The following is a 14,604-nucleotide window of genomic DNA, read 5'->3' on the forward strand; positions in this document are numbered from 1 at the left end:
ACCAGAAAGTAAAAAGATCACCAAACTATTAAATATAAACTTCCAGTAGCTAGTTTATACTTAAGACAGTGCCTGTAGCCTACTGTTATAGTGAGTTTTAGAACAGTAGTTCTGTTATCACAAACTATCACTCATGTGAATATATTATGGCGATAAATCCTATGATTGGTTAGCGCCTGTCATCAAGTCACGACACGCCATTGGTTGATTGCAGCGGGGGGCGTGGTCAGACTAGAGTAGACTCAACTGTCAGTCGTGACCTGGTCGTGACAGGAGCTGCAGCTGCCTGATGATAAGACATGTTTCTCTAGACCTGCTGGGACAGTAATGGACTTTTATGCACAACTTTATTCCAGGTAAGTTATCCTTAACGCAACAATAAGCGACCGAAATTACGTTGAAATTATGTTTATAACTCCTAGGCTTTATTGTTGAACGTGTGTCTCCTTACTTGAAGTTGCTCGGAGAAGTTCATGTTACTTGAGTTCAACCAATGTTGTAACTTGCATTCGAGGACTTTTACTTTGACTTTTTAACTCGTAACTGTAACGTTAACGTTGCATCCCGCGTAACATGAACAAACTGATAAACTAATAACTAAATACAGTTTCTATTGACTGTCTTGGTTAAAATGACCCAGCAAGCATTCTTCCCTTTTGAGTAAGAGGGGTTTCCTGTTGATATTTAGACCGCTTTCTTGTGTTGTCTCCCCTATGTTTGTTATATTTTTGCATGATCTTATCTTATCTGACACTTATCTGAACTCACTCAGCAACATATGATACAGGCACTGTCCATGCACATCAAACGCTGCCTCTTGACTGAATGGCTCATCGCTACAGATATATCTGTGCGTTACTGCCATAGATAGTACCGGTATATTATTAAATGTGACTACTTTCTCTTTTGAATATTTTTGCAATGGGCTGTTTAGCGTGTTGGGCTATATATAAGCAGCTCTCGCCACAGGAGACGGACGGGCGGGTGGTTTATTTAGTCGTGCCTGAGATAATAACAGGTCTTTGAGAACAGGGGCTGGTCTCTCTCTCGCTCTCTCTCTCTCTCTCTCTCTCTCTCTCTCTCTCTCTCTCTCTCTCTCTCTCTCTCTCTCTCTCTCTCTCTCTCTCTCTCTCTCTCTCTCTCTCTCTCTCTCTCTCTCTCTCTCTCTCTGTGTTGTGTCTTGGTGCTGCTGCTGAAAGCACAGCTGTATTTCCGGACACTTCCTTGTTTGACATTAGCGCTTCCTGCCTGGTACCACTTTGGGCGGACTTTAGGGGGGTGCTTGAGTCCCCAAAACCCAGGAAACGGAATTTAATATGTGGATTTACAGTTATAGATTGATATCATACAGTAGATTTAATCCCACTTTGGGATTCAGACCAAAACACACAGTGATGATGCCCTTATCATAGGGTGACACTCAGCACTGAATCCAATTACTACCTTTACCTTGTCTGACAGACAGACAGGTAGACAGACATGCAGACAGACAGACAGAGAGACAGGCAGGCAGACAGACAGGCAGCCAGCCAGACAGACAGACAGGCAGGCAGACAGACAGACAGACAGGCAGGCAGGCAGAGAGACAGTCTGATCCACAGTCCCCCACCCCCCTCATTTCATGGCATGGGGGACAGCAGTATGTGAGGTTTCTAATACAAAGGCCTCACAGTCTTGTAGCAGCATCATATGGACTCGTATGGGACAGGTCTCCACACAGAGGTTATTTTTGTTCCATTGTAAATCAATAGATCAAAGATGGGCTTTGTGGGGAAAGCGGTCCCGATGAGTCCGGTGGTGTCATGGGGTCAGAGTGCCGGGCCCGTGTGTGGAATGCTGGCGCTGGAGAAGCAGCTAGGAGGAGCAGAGACGAGCAGAGGCACTGTAACGTGTGATTCAGCATCGTGCTTTAGTTAGTTAGTTGGCGGTCGCGGCACTCTGGCAGATATTCCACGTTGAATCTGTCTTGAATTGGGATGTGGGACCACTAACTGATGGGCTGATGGTGAGGTCACTCACAGACGGGTGGAGTTGTTTCGAGGGTGTCTAAATCCTGTCAGACAAACTCCACCATGTGTCCGTACAAAAATGCTAACTTCGTGGGCGTCCAGGTAGGTGCAGGGGTCGATTTGTTGCCTACCAACATGAGGGTTGCAGGTTCGAGCCCCCCCTTTATTTGACAAATTAACAGAATACAGTACACCAACAAGCATACAGTATGAAATAATTCATCAGGATATCACAATAGAGTCGTTAAACGTATTTCCATTGTGATCCTGAAGTACTGTACAGGCACAATTGGCCGTGTCTGCGGGTGGGAGGCTGGATTGAGTGGTATGTCGTGTCCTGGTCTCTCTCTCTCTCTCTCTCTCTCTCTCTCTCTCTCTCTCTCTCTGTTGTGTCTCGGTGCTGCTGCTGAAAGCACAGCTGTATTTCCGGACACTTCCTTGTTTGACATTAGCGCTTCCTGCCTGGTACCACTTTGGGCGGACTTTAGGGGGGTGCTTGAGTCCCCAAAACCCAGGAAACGGAATTTAATATGTGGATTTACAGTTATAGATTGATATCATACAGTAGATTTAATCCCACTTTGGGATTCAGACCAAAACACACAGTGATGATGCCCTTATCATAGGGTGACACTCAGCACTGAATCCAATTACTACCTTTACCTTGTCTGACAGACAGACAGGTAGACAGACATGCAGACAGACAGACAGAGAGACAGGCAGGCAGACAGACAGACAGACAGACAGACAGGCAGCCAGACAGACAGACAGACAGACAGGCAGGCAGACAGACAGGCAGAGAGACAGTCTGATCCACAGTCCCCCACCCCCCTCATTTCATGGCATGGGGGACAGCAGTATGTGAGGTTTCTAATACAAAGGCCTCACAGTCTTGTAGCAGCATCATATGGACTCGTATGGGACAGGTCTCCACACAGAGGTTATTTTTGTTCCATTGTAAATCAATAGATCAAAGATGGGCTTTGTGGGGAAAGCGGTCCCGATGAGTCCGGTGGTGTCATGGGGTCAGAGTGCCGGGCCCGTGTGTGGAATGCTGACGCTGGAGAAGCAGCTAGGAGGAGCAGAGACGAACAGAGGCACTAACGTGTGATTCAGCATCGTGCTTTAGTTAGTTAGTTGGCGGTCGCGGCACTCTGGCAGATATTCGACATTGAATCTGTCTTGAATTGGGATGTGGGACCACTAACTGATGGGCTGATGGTGAGGTCACTCACAGACGGGTGGAGTTGTTTTGAGGGTGTCTAAATCCTGTCAGACAAACTCCACCATGTGTCCATACAAAAATGCTCCTTCGCGGGCGTCCAGGTAGGTGCAGGGGTCGATTTGTTGCCTACCAACACGAGGGTTGCAGGTTCGAGCCCCCCCTTTATTTGACAAATTAACAGAATACAGTACACACCAACAAGCATACAGTATGAAATAATTCATCAGGATATCACAATAGAGTCGTTAAACGTATTTCCATTGTGATCCTGAAGTACTGTACAGGCACAATTGGCCGTGTCTGCGGGTGGGAGGCTGGATTAAGTGGTATGTCGTGTCCTGGTCACTGCACGAGTGCCTCCTCTGGTCGGTCGGGGCGACTAATCGGGGTGGGGGGGAGGGGAACTAGGGGGAATAGCGTGATCCTCCCACTCGCTACGTCCTGCCGGTGAAACTCCTCGCTGTCACGTGAAAAGAAGCGGCTGGCGACTGCACATGTATCGGAGGAAGGATGTGCTATCGTCTACAACTCTCCGCAGATCGCCAGAGGGACACCAGGGGGGAATCGGCGAAATACAATTGGGACTGGAAAAAAAAACGTGATCATAAGCAGAAGTCTGTCTCAGCCGAGGCTTTTGAGCTACGGCTCTCCAGCTTCTTCCAGCCGCAGACGATCCTACATCTCGCTCAAGAGACACCACGTCATGCCAGCCTCGTGTTCGCCTGCTGAGGACGTCTCCACCGTGTCTGAGACTAGTTCTTGCCAAGTGTGTGTGTGTGTGTGTGTCTGTTTCTGTGTGTGTGTGTGTGTGTGTGTGTGTGTGCGCTGCTGTGTGTGTGTGTGTATTCGAGTGTGTACGTGGTACCTTCATGTCTACGTGACGCACTAGGCGTATCCTGTGCTTGGAGCAGTTGGATCACTTTACACCCGATGACCTCCGCTTGGCGCTGAGTGTTTACTACGTTGCCGCGACGCATCACTATGCCCACAGCCCCACACCACAGTGAGCAGCTGAATATGGTCTGATGCTGTGTGGTGGTGAGACTGACGTTCCACAAGAATCTCTCCCCATACAATTGGCTCCGCTCCACACACACACACACACACACACTTCTTTTCTTCAGCTGGTCTGGAAACAGTGTTTGTTTTTCCACACACGTCAGCTGCAGAGTATCCCTGCATGAGTTGCTCAGAATGCTCTCCGATACTGCAGACGTACGACGCCCTTCGCTCTACTTGCATGTTTAACCCATTGATACCTGATGCAGCATTTGTGTGTGTATCCCTTTAAGACGCGGTTCGCGGTCTTAAAGGGATACACACACAAATGAGGGATATACACGCAAATGCTGCATCAGGTATCAATGGGTTAAAATGGCTTGAATATCAGGAAAAAAATTGAGAAGCAATCGAGGGACATCGAGAGACGTGAAGCCAATGCGGAAGCGCCTTAAACCGGCATTTTTTTTCGAATGGCCTGCAGGGGGCGCCGCCACTGGCTGCGAAAAGAAGCCCAATTGGAAAATGACCCTACTTCTCACTTGATGTAGTAGCTCAATAAACGCTTTGTATTTTGTATACAATCTATAGATGCACTGCACTTCATTGAGAGGTACGTGATGTGAAACGTTGTTGATCCCACCGGGAGGTCAGAGGTCATGGTCAGCTGCAGAATGTGCAGATACAGCTAACGTCCTCTGGTTAACGAGCGGTCTCTCTAACCCAGTGGTTCTCAAATGGGGGTCCGGGGACCCCCCAGGCGTCCGTGGCACTTTGCCAGGGGGTCCGCCAAAAGTTTTCAGGAAAATTAAAATAAACGCTTTTTTTGTTGTTGCAAAAGCTTCATAGTTCAACTGAAATATTGTATGCTTTCTAAAATGGTTCATGGATTACATTCTAATCTAACAAACCTATCAATTTAAAAGTCAAGCACGTTACCGTGGAAACAATTAAGCTTAGCCCAAAATCACAAATCAGAATGAATTGGTCCCCGGTATATTTTCTATCTTGTAAGGAGTCCTTGGCTGAAAAACATTTGAGAACCTCTGCTCTAACCACATGGCCCGACCAGCCACACCAAACTCTTGAAACGCATGAGAGGAAATTTCCTAGTTGCCTTCACAACCTGTTAAGGAATTCTAAGCATCGCAATTAAAATATGTACATGTATGCTATGCATATGGCTTAACAAACGTGACGTTATTCGTTGCTGCTTCGTTACTGTTCCAGTGAAAAAAGAAAGCAGTTCACAGGCCACAGCCGTCTCTATGGCAACAGCTCTTTCTTTTATCGACAACGCTCTTCATTCTGGTTAAGAATGAATTAGGAAGTATTTCATGCATGAAGAATAGATCTAATCATGATTTCACAACACTAATCTGTGCAACACTGGGTCACACTGTGTGTAATCTGTGCAACACGGGCTCATACGCACAGACAGGATATCAGTGAGAAGCTGATGAACTGACAAGCAGACAATCTGATGGACAGTAAGCAGCTGTTGAAGTGTTTTGACGCAGCGAGCTAATGGCATGTCTTTTTGATGCTATCAGTTCCGTACGTTACAGCAGTGTATTTGCTTGTTCATGGACATTGAATGTTCATTACAGTGCAAGAGTCCCACAGAAACTTATGACCTAAGGTTTTTGTTTCTTAGTATCTGCGTGGTACAGTTACATGTCTCCCAATTGCAGTTTGTGTTTGTCTACAGTGTGTGTGCGTGTGTGCGTGCATGTGTGTGTGTCTGCTCGTGCGCGTGGTGTGTGTGTGTGTGTGTGTGTGTGTGTGTGGCTGACTGTGTGTGTGAAGGCATTAGTGTGCAGAACTCTCTGAATGACGTGTGTTTCCTAACCTAGCCTAGAGGCCACATCCTCAGCTGACCTCTCCCAGACCAGCTGACCCCATTCACACCATCAGAGACCCCCCAGGAGAGCCCTGCATTCCCCCTGCTTCATACCACACACACACACGCACGCACACACATCATGCACACACACACACACACACACACACACACACACACACACACACACATCATGCATGCCCGCACACACACACACACACACACACACACACACACACACATCATGCACGCACGCAGTCGCACGCACACACACACACACACACATCATGCACGCACACGCACACACACACACACACACACAGACACACACACACACACACACACACACACACATACACACACACACACACAAGGGGAAAGCACTGTGTTTTCTATCTCCATCTCTTCCTTTCTCTCGTCCTCCTGCCAGATGGATTTAGCAGCATAAATCTCCCCCTCTCACTCCTATTGTGTGCAGGCAGTCCACTGATTGGTAGTTGCGTTTACACTGCCTCCTGACACAGGGCTCCAGACTGATTGTTGTGTTTACACTGCCTCCTGAAACAGGGCTCCAGGCTGATTGGTTGTTGTGTTTACACTGCCTCCTGAAACAGAGCTCCAGGCTGATTGGTTGTTGTGTTTACACTGCCTCCTGAAACAGAGCTCCAGGCTGATTGGTTGTTGTGTTTACTGCCTCCTGAAACAGGGCTCCAGGCTGATTGGTTGTTGTGTTTACACTGCCTCCTGAAACAGAGCTCCAGGCTGATTGGTTGTTGCGTTTACACTGCCTCCTGAAACAGAGCTCCAGACTGATTGGTTGTTGCGTTTACACTGCCTCCTGAAACAGGGCTGCAGACTGATTGGTTGTTGCGTTTACACTGCCTCCTGAAACAGGGCTCCAGACTGATTGTTGCGTTTACACTGCCTCCTGAAACAGGGCTCCAGACTGATTGGTTGTTGCGTTTACACTGCCTCCTGAAACAGGGCTCCAGACTGATTGGTTGTTGCATTTACACTGCCTCCTGAAACAGGGCTGCAGACTGATTGGTTGTTGTGTTTACACTGCATCCTGAAACAGGGCTCCAGACTGATTGGTGGTTGCGTTTACACTGCCTCCTGAAACAGGGCTGCAGACTGATTGGTTGTTGCATTTACACTGCCTCCTGAAACAGGGCTCCAGACTGATTGGTTGTTGTGTTTACACTGCCTCCTGAAACAGAGCTCCAGACTGATTGGTTGTTGTGTTTACACTGCCTCCTGAAACAGGGCTCCAGGCTGATTGGTTGTTGCGTTTACACTGCCTCCTGAAACAGGGCTCCAGACTGATTGGTTGTTGTGTTTACACTGCCTCCTGAAACAGGGCTCCAGACTGATTGATTGTTGTGTTTACACTGCCTCCTGAAACAGAGCTCCAGACTGATTGGTTGTTGTGTTTACACTGCCTCCTGAAACAGAGCTCCAGACTGATTGGTTGTTGTGTTTACACTGCCTCCTGAAACAGGGCTCCAGACTGATTGATTGTTGTGTTTACACTGTCTCCTGAAACAGAGCTCCAGACTGGTTGATTGTTGTGTTTACACTGCCTCCTGAAACAGAGCTCCAGACTGATTGGTTGTTGCGTTTACACTGCCTCCTGAAACAGGGCTCCAAACTGATTGTTGCGTTTACACTGCCTCCTGAAACAGGGCTCCAGGCTGATTGGTTGTTGTGTTTACACTGCCTCCTGAAACAGGGCTCCAGACTGATTGGTTGTTGCGTTTACACTGCCTCCTGAAACAGGGCTCCAGGCTGATTGGTTGTTGCGTTTACACTGCCTCCTGAAACAGGGCTCCAGACTGATTGGTTGTTGCGTTTACACTGCCTCCTGAAACAGGGCTCCAGGCTGATTGGTTGTTGCGTTTACACTGCCTCCTGAAACAGAGCTCCAGGCTGATTGGCTGTTGCGTTTACACTGCCTCCTGAAACAGAGCTCCACACTGATTGGTTGTTGTGTTTACACTAGGGCTGTCCCAAACGATTATTTTCTTATCGATTCGACTAACGATTATTTTTTCGATTAGTCGATTAATCTAACGATTATTTTTTATTTAATTTTTCAATAAATTTACCCAAAACAAATAAATAACCAAAAACTTCTCAATTTCAGTAGTTTATTTAACCATCTCATTCTCAACAGTCCAACATATCACAAGTACAAGTGTGCAAATACAAGTACATATAAATGTAGTGCAAATACATCACATATTATCATCTTTAAGATGCTGTCACTCAGCTCTGCTGACATCTTGGGTGTGCAGTTTCGTTTGGGGAAAAACTGTTCCACACTGGGTTGCTTCCTGAAAAGAGAGAGAAATAATAATATAATACTGTAGGGACATATTTAAAATTAGTCTAAGTCTAATTTCCATGTCTGTTATTATGATATGATCACATGAATTATTATTATTATTAATATGAATCTTATTATTATAATAGATAGTGCCTGCCTATTTGTCAGTTGCCTGCTCTCATCACATAGATTAAATTGATCATCATCATGATTCATCACTGCATGTATGAACCCTTTCCCTAAACTGAGGAGGATCAGTATTTTTACAGGACATGGATTTATTTAATCACTGGAGTAATGTGCATTCATTGTGCAGCTAACTCCGCCAAATGTATTTAATGTTTGCATCAGTGTGGGGTAAGGAAATAAATAAATAATACAAAACGATTTACAGACTAACAGTCACAGACTGTAACAATGGTCTGTAACGTTAGTTTTTGATCTCATCTTACATGGCCGTGAACGCAAACAGAAGAATGTAAACAGCCGAATAGCACTGTTAAATGATGCACGCACGCAGTAAATTAACGTGAGCAGCAACAGACTAACAATGGTCTGTAACGTTAGTTTAATCAATTTTCTACATGTTAGCCGTGAAAGCAAACGGAAATATGTACGTTAACGTTAAACGGCAGAATAACACCGTTAAATGGTGTGTTCGCTGCGGTGCAGAAATTACTTTCAACATGACGGTCATGGTTTAGAAACTACAATGGTAAGTGACTACCACTATCAGAAACACGTTCCATGTTCATGCTAATATATCATGCTTAGACAAACATTAAACATGACTTACGGTGCTGCTTGTGTTTCGTTCCTGTCGTCTTGAAAAAGCGCTCCCGCGTGTCTTCTCTTCAAGTGTTCGTTCATTGCAGAAGTACTGCTGTGATAAGCCATCTCCATTTTGCACAGCAGACAGAGCACCACATTGTTTGGTTTCTGCGAGAAGTATTCCCACACTTTAGACGATCGTGCTCGTGGAGTAGCAGTAGGATGAGTTTTAGCTGCATCGCCAATAGTTGTTGCCCTAGTTTCTGGAAGATAAGCCAAGACGGCCACGCGTCTTGGCTGATCGACGCACGTAGCGTGCGTCGACGTATTTACGTAGTCGACGTCGTCGATTACGTCGACTCGCTGGGACAGCCCTAGTTTACACTGCCTCCTGAATCAGCACTGACTGCTATGTAGCGCATTGATTCGCTCAGCCCTTTTGCTCCACACACTCTCTCTCTCTCTCACTCTCTCTCTGTCGCCCCCCCCCCTCTCTCTCTCTCTGTTGCTCGGTCTCTGTCTCTCTCTCTCTCTCTCTGTTGCTTGGTCTGTCTCTCTCTCTGTTGCTTGGTCTCTGTCTCTCTCTCTGTTGCTTGGTCTCTGTCTCTCTCTCTGTTGCTGGTGGAGAGGGGGACTTCCATTTCTGCAGAATGAGTTTCTTGGCAACAATTGTCCCGTGTGTCAGAGATTGTTGCACAGCTGTAGGGAGGTCCAGAGAGGATTCCGAGCAGCCGAAGATGGCGAGTTCTGTATTTCGTCATTTTTATTTATGATACTAGTGGACCTGTGGGAGTTGGCTCAGCCAGGAAGGATGACATCACAGATGACATCATCACTGATAACAACACTGACGGCATCATTGCTCGAGTGACTGCTCACACACACACACACACACACACACACACACACACACACACACACACACACACACACACACACACACAGACATTCTCATTCTCATTGGAACATGCTAGTTACTTTTGTTTTGATGCACGACAGTATACAAACAGTAGACAAAGTATAGACAAATCTTAAAGGGCCTTTCTGTGTGGAGTTTGCATGTTCTCCCCATGCCCCCTGGGGGTTTCCTTCATATAGAGACAGTCTGCATGTCTGGGAACGGCCACAAAATGTTAAATGGCTGGCGCGCGAGTGGGGTAAAACCGCCCATATATCTCATGGGCTGACTCACCAAAAGACGGTGCTGCGGCTCTAAACTACATGTTTGGGGGTTCTAGAGCAGAACACAAGACGTCTGCTCAGATGTGCGTTTACTGCGGTGGTTAAATCCCCGATCGTGTCTGCCTGGGCTGGGCTATCAGCTAAATTCTAACTTTGCTGAATGGATAGAACAGGGGTTTTTACCCCACCCTGACCACGCCCCCAGCCAGGCTGAGCCAGCTAAACCAGCATCTATGACGAGACGTGGCCTCAACCTATAGGAACCCCTCACCAAAACTTGCAATATCCTGGTTGCTAATGTGGTTCCTCCTCTGGTCGTTAATGGCGCCTGTTTGGAGGGAGGGGAACTGGTTGGAATAGCGTGAACCTCCCACGTGCTATGTCCTACTGGTGAAGCTTCCCCTGTCAGGTGAAAAGAAGCGGCTGGCTAACTGCCCATGTCTCGGAGGAAGCATGGTATTGGGGGGGGGGGGGAGTGGGGGGAATACTGAAGAAAAAAAAATGTTTGGAGGGGATCTTAATACATGTAGTCTTCCAATTATATTAATAAATGCCGTGAGTTTCAGTTACCTTTGCACAGAAACAACCGCTAGAAACTTTTTTACTTTTATACTTGATTACATTTCAGAGCCTGTACTTTTTTTAACTTTTACTTGAGTAAACAAGTTGAATCAGTACTTTGTATTTTACATAAGTAACTGTACTTCTACTTAAGTAAAGAATGTGTGTACTTTTCCCATCTCTGATCATCAGACGTGAATCATCAGATTTGAGCTATCAGTGTGAATGAAGCTTTAAGGGCCTGAGGAGGAAGTCATCCCTGTGCAGACAGGTACACAAGGCAAGGCATGCATAACACACACACACACTTACACACACTTACACACACACACACACACACACACACACACACACACACACACACACACACACACACACGTTCCCCGGTCCTAGAGGACTTCCTCATATTGTCCAGTATGTTGATACAGGAAATCACTTTGATTGATATTCCCCTTCGCTCACACCGAATTAGAAAGGTGTCTGTTTTAGGAGTTTCTTTGTGTGTTTGTACGTGTGTGTGTGTGTGTGTGTGTGTGTGTGTGTGTGCGTGTGCGTGTGCGTGTGCGTGTGCGTGTGCGTGTGCGTGTGCGTGTGCGCGTGCGCGTGCGCGTGCGCGTGTGCGTGTGTGTGTGTGTGTCCGGCACAGCAGTGAGTTGTATCATGCTATTCACCTTATGTAGCCACGCCCATTTGACCCGGTTGTGTGGTCGTGTCACGACTTCCGGCTAAAAAAAAGAAAAAGGCCGGCTGCTCCAATATCATCTAACTCTGAATTAACTAATAATTTAGCCAATTGTATGTTAACATACCAAATAAAAGCAAGCGGCAATGTCTAAGAATGCGACGCCATGTAACTGGCTCGTTAATTCTCGCATTCCAGGGAATTACGTTAACGTCTGCGGGTCTTGTAGACATAAGTGGCTCGAGCTGCGCTCGGAGGAGACTGAAAACCATCTGAAGCTTTCTATGTTGGAGTCGGTATGTTTTGTACAAGGACGTCTCTCAGTGTCTTGCTGTTAACTGCCCATTTCGTTCTTTTCTTTTTGTTGATCTCATCTTTTTCCTCTTCGACTTGATTTGTATCACTCAGACCGCAGCTGCGGGCGATGTTCAACGCATTCCTGCTCTAAAAACAACTTTCTTCTTCTGACGTTCTTTTGTATTTCGCGCCGTGACCACCGGAGGTGTTAACACAACCCGGAAGAATTTGGCCCACCCCCGAGTATGAACATGAGGTGAAGAGGACTCCTGCGAGGAGACAGAGCGAGAAGAACAGAAAGCGCAAGCTAACAGGCCGCTCGTTCTCTTGCTCCACTTGTGTGCACACACACACACACACACACACACACACACACACACACACACACACACACACAGACAGTGGGCTTTTTGTGTTATATTTTGTGTTTTTCTGAGAAAGAAAGAGACTTGAGGAAGCTAGTGACGCTGCTGACGTTCACCTCAGACACTGTGCTAATGCGGAGAACACAGTGTTGCCACTGGTTTTTCAGGTATTGCTTCATGCCATACATACATACAGTAACAGTAGAGGCTATGAAGGTGCTTTCCTCTCTGTCCTCTACGGCTGCAACCAACAATTATTTTCATTGTCGATTATTCTGTTGATTATTTTCTTGATTCATTGATTCGTTGCTTGGTCCATAAAGTGATAGAAAATGATGAAAAATGCTGATCGGTGTTTCCCAAAGCCCAAGATGATGTCCTCATTCTATTCTATTCTATTCTATTCTATTCTATTCTATTCTATTCTATTCTATTCTATTCTATTCTCAAATGTCTTGTTTTGTCTACAACTCAAAGATGTTCACATTGAAGAAGCTGGTAACAGAATTTTTGACTTGATCAATTCATCATTTCAGGAAGTGCTACTGCCCCACTATGTCCAGGCCTGCTGAGAGAGGCAGCCTGAGCCGTCTACCTCACACGCTGTCCCAAAGTGGGGCTTTCCACTCATCAGCAAACACACACACACACACACACTCACGCACGCACGCACATGCACACGCACACACACACACACACACACACACACACACACACACACACACACACACACACACACACACATACTCACGCACGCACGCACATGCACACACACACACACACACACACACACACACACACACACCATACGCCCCCCTCCTACACACTTGTTCTCTGTGAGAGCACTTCCACAGATCGTTGCCGGGTCCTTCCTGTTTTCGGCGGGGTGTGCAGCAGCCTGCAGCCCGAGCAGGACTCAGCGCTCTGTCATCTCTCTCGTATTGTTTGAGCCTGGGCCGGACCGAGCGGCGGCGTGTGTTAGAGCCTGGGCCGGACCGAGCGGCGTTGTGTGTTTGAGCCTGGGCCGGACCGAGTGACGGTATGTGTTTGAGCCTGGGCTGGACCGAGCAGCGTTGTGTGTTTGATCCTGGGCCGGACCGAGCGCCGTTGTGTGTTTGAGCCTCGGCTGGACCGAGCGGCAGTGTGTGTTTGAGCCTGGGCTGGACCGAGCGGCAGTGTGTGTTTGAGCCTGGGCTGGACTGAGCGGCGTTGTGTGTTTGAACCTGGGCTGGACCGAGCGGCGTTGTGTGTTTGAACCTGGGCTGGACCGAGCGGCGTTGTGTGTTTGAGCCTGGGCTGGACTGAGCAGCGGTGTGTGTTTGATCCTGGGCTGGACAGAGTGACGGTGTGTGTGTGTGCCGGGCCGCCGGGCCTGGGCCCGTAGGGGAAGGTGTGGATGGATGCCCCCGGTGGCCAAGACTTACACCAGGAAGTGATTCACTTGAGCTCTAAATAGTAAGCAGTCGTAGAGGAAGTTTGTTGCTGCCTCGTATCATCAGCCTTGGCACCTGCAGCCGCATTCCAGACAGACAGCGCTCCCTTTACTGGCACTGACCCGACTCGTTAGACTGTGTCTTACTGGCAACATATACACACACAAGAGTCAACAAAATGACTGGTGCATAATATCACATCATCTTATCTCACAATACCTTTCAATTTGCGATATTGCGCTTCTAATTTCCATACAAACACGATACAATGTAACCAATCAAAGGTCAATGTCATCATCATGGCAACATTAGCTGGGTTTCCATCCAAATGTATCGCAACTTTTAATCACCTCGTGTTTGAGGCTGTCTGAGCTGCTGATCAGCTGCTAGACCCGATATACAGCTCTGTTAAACACATCTGTTATTAATTTAAAGTTTCTTGATGATCTACAAGTAGACAAAGGTACCATAACGCCATTTCTGGATTACCAGGTGCGACTTGGCAAACTAACGTTATAATCCCAACCCGATCTCCCAAAAAATTGTAAAATAGCAACGTTTGTGGACCAACGTTGCTATATTACAATTTCGGCTCCGAAATTGTAAAATGGTAATCCACGGAGCAGATAGTAAGTGAATACAATTTAATTCAAGTCTAGAAGTGAGTCGCCTTAAAGTTAATATCCCAGTCTTCTTCTGTTTACCACGGCGGGTATTGTGCTGCGCGTACCATGATTTACCGTGTGTAGCCCTATTGTGTGGAGGCTACACACGGCATGTCATGTTCTGCAGTGATCAAGGCAAACTGTGTTGTTTTTGAATGGAGAGACAAGGGAATATCGCTTAAACTGTTTCCATCGCACGTTTCGCATTTTCCTTTTATCGATACACCCGACTTTTCCGCCTCC

At 47.0% G+C, this 14,604-nt stretch overlaps 1 protein-coding gene across 2 annotated transcripts in view; it reads left to right on the forward strand.

Moving 5' to 3' along the window:
* The first annotated feature begins 275 nt into the window (after positions 1-275).
* pik3r6 (phosphoinositide-3-kinase regulatory subunit 6) overlaps positions 276-14,604 on the forward strand; it is a 56,414-nt gene continuing 42,085 nt past the window's right edge. The window contains exon 1 of one of the 2 annotated variants that reach the window (XM_083656040.1): positions 276-356. The gene's annotated coding sequence lies outside the window, so the exon portion shown is untranslated. Of the gene's footprint in view, positions 357-13,290; positions 13,303-14,604 lie in introns of those variants that run through there. The other variant, XM_083656041.1, reaches the window with a different exon arrangement.

The sequence above is a fragment of the Poromitra crassiceps genome (genome assembly GCF_964638095.1).
Source record: "Poromitra crassiceps genome assembly, chromosome: 19".
Taxonomy (NCBI): domain Eukaryota; kingdom Metazoa; phylum Chordata; class Actinopteri; order Beryciformes; family Melamphaidae; genus Poromitra; species Poromitra crassiceps.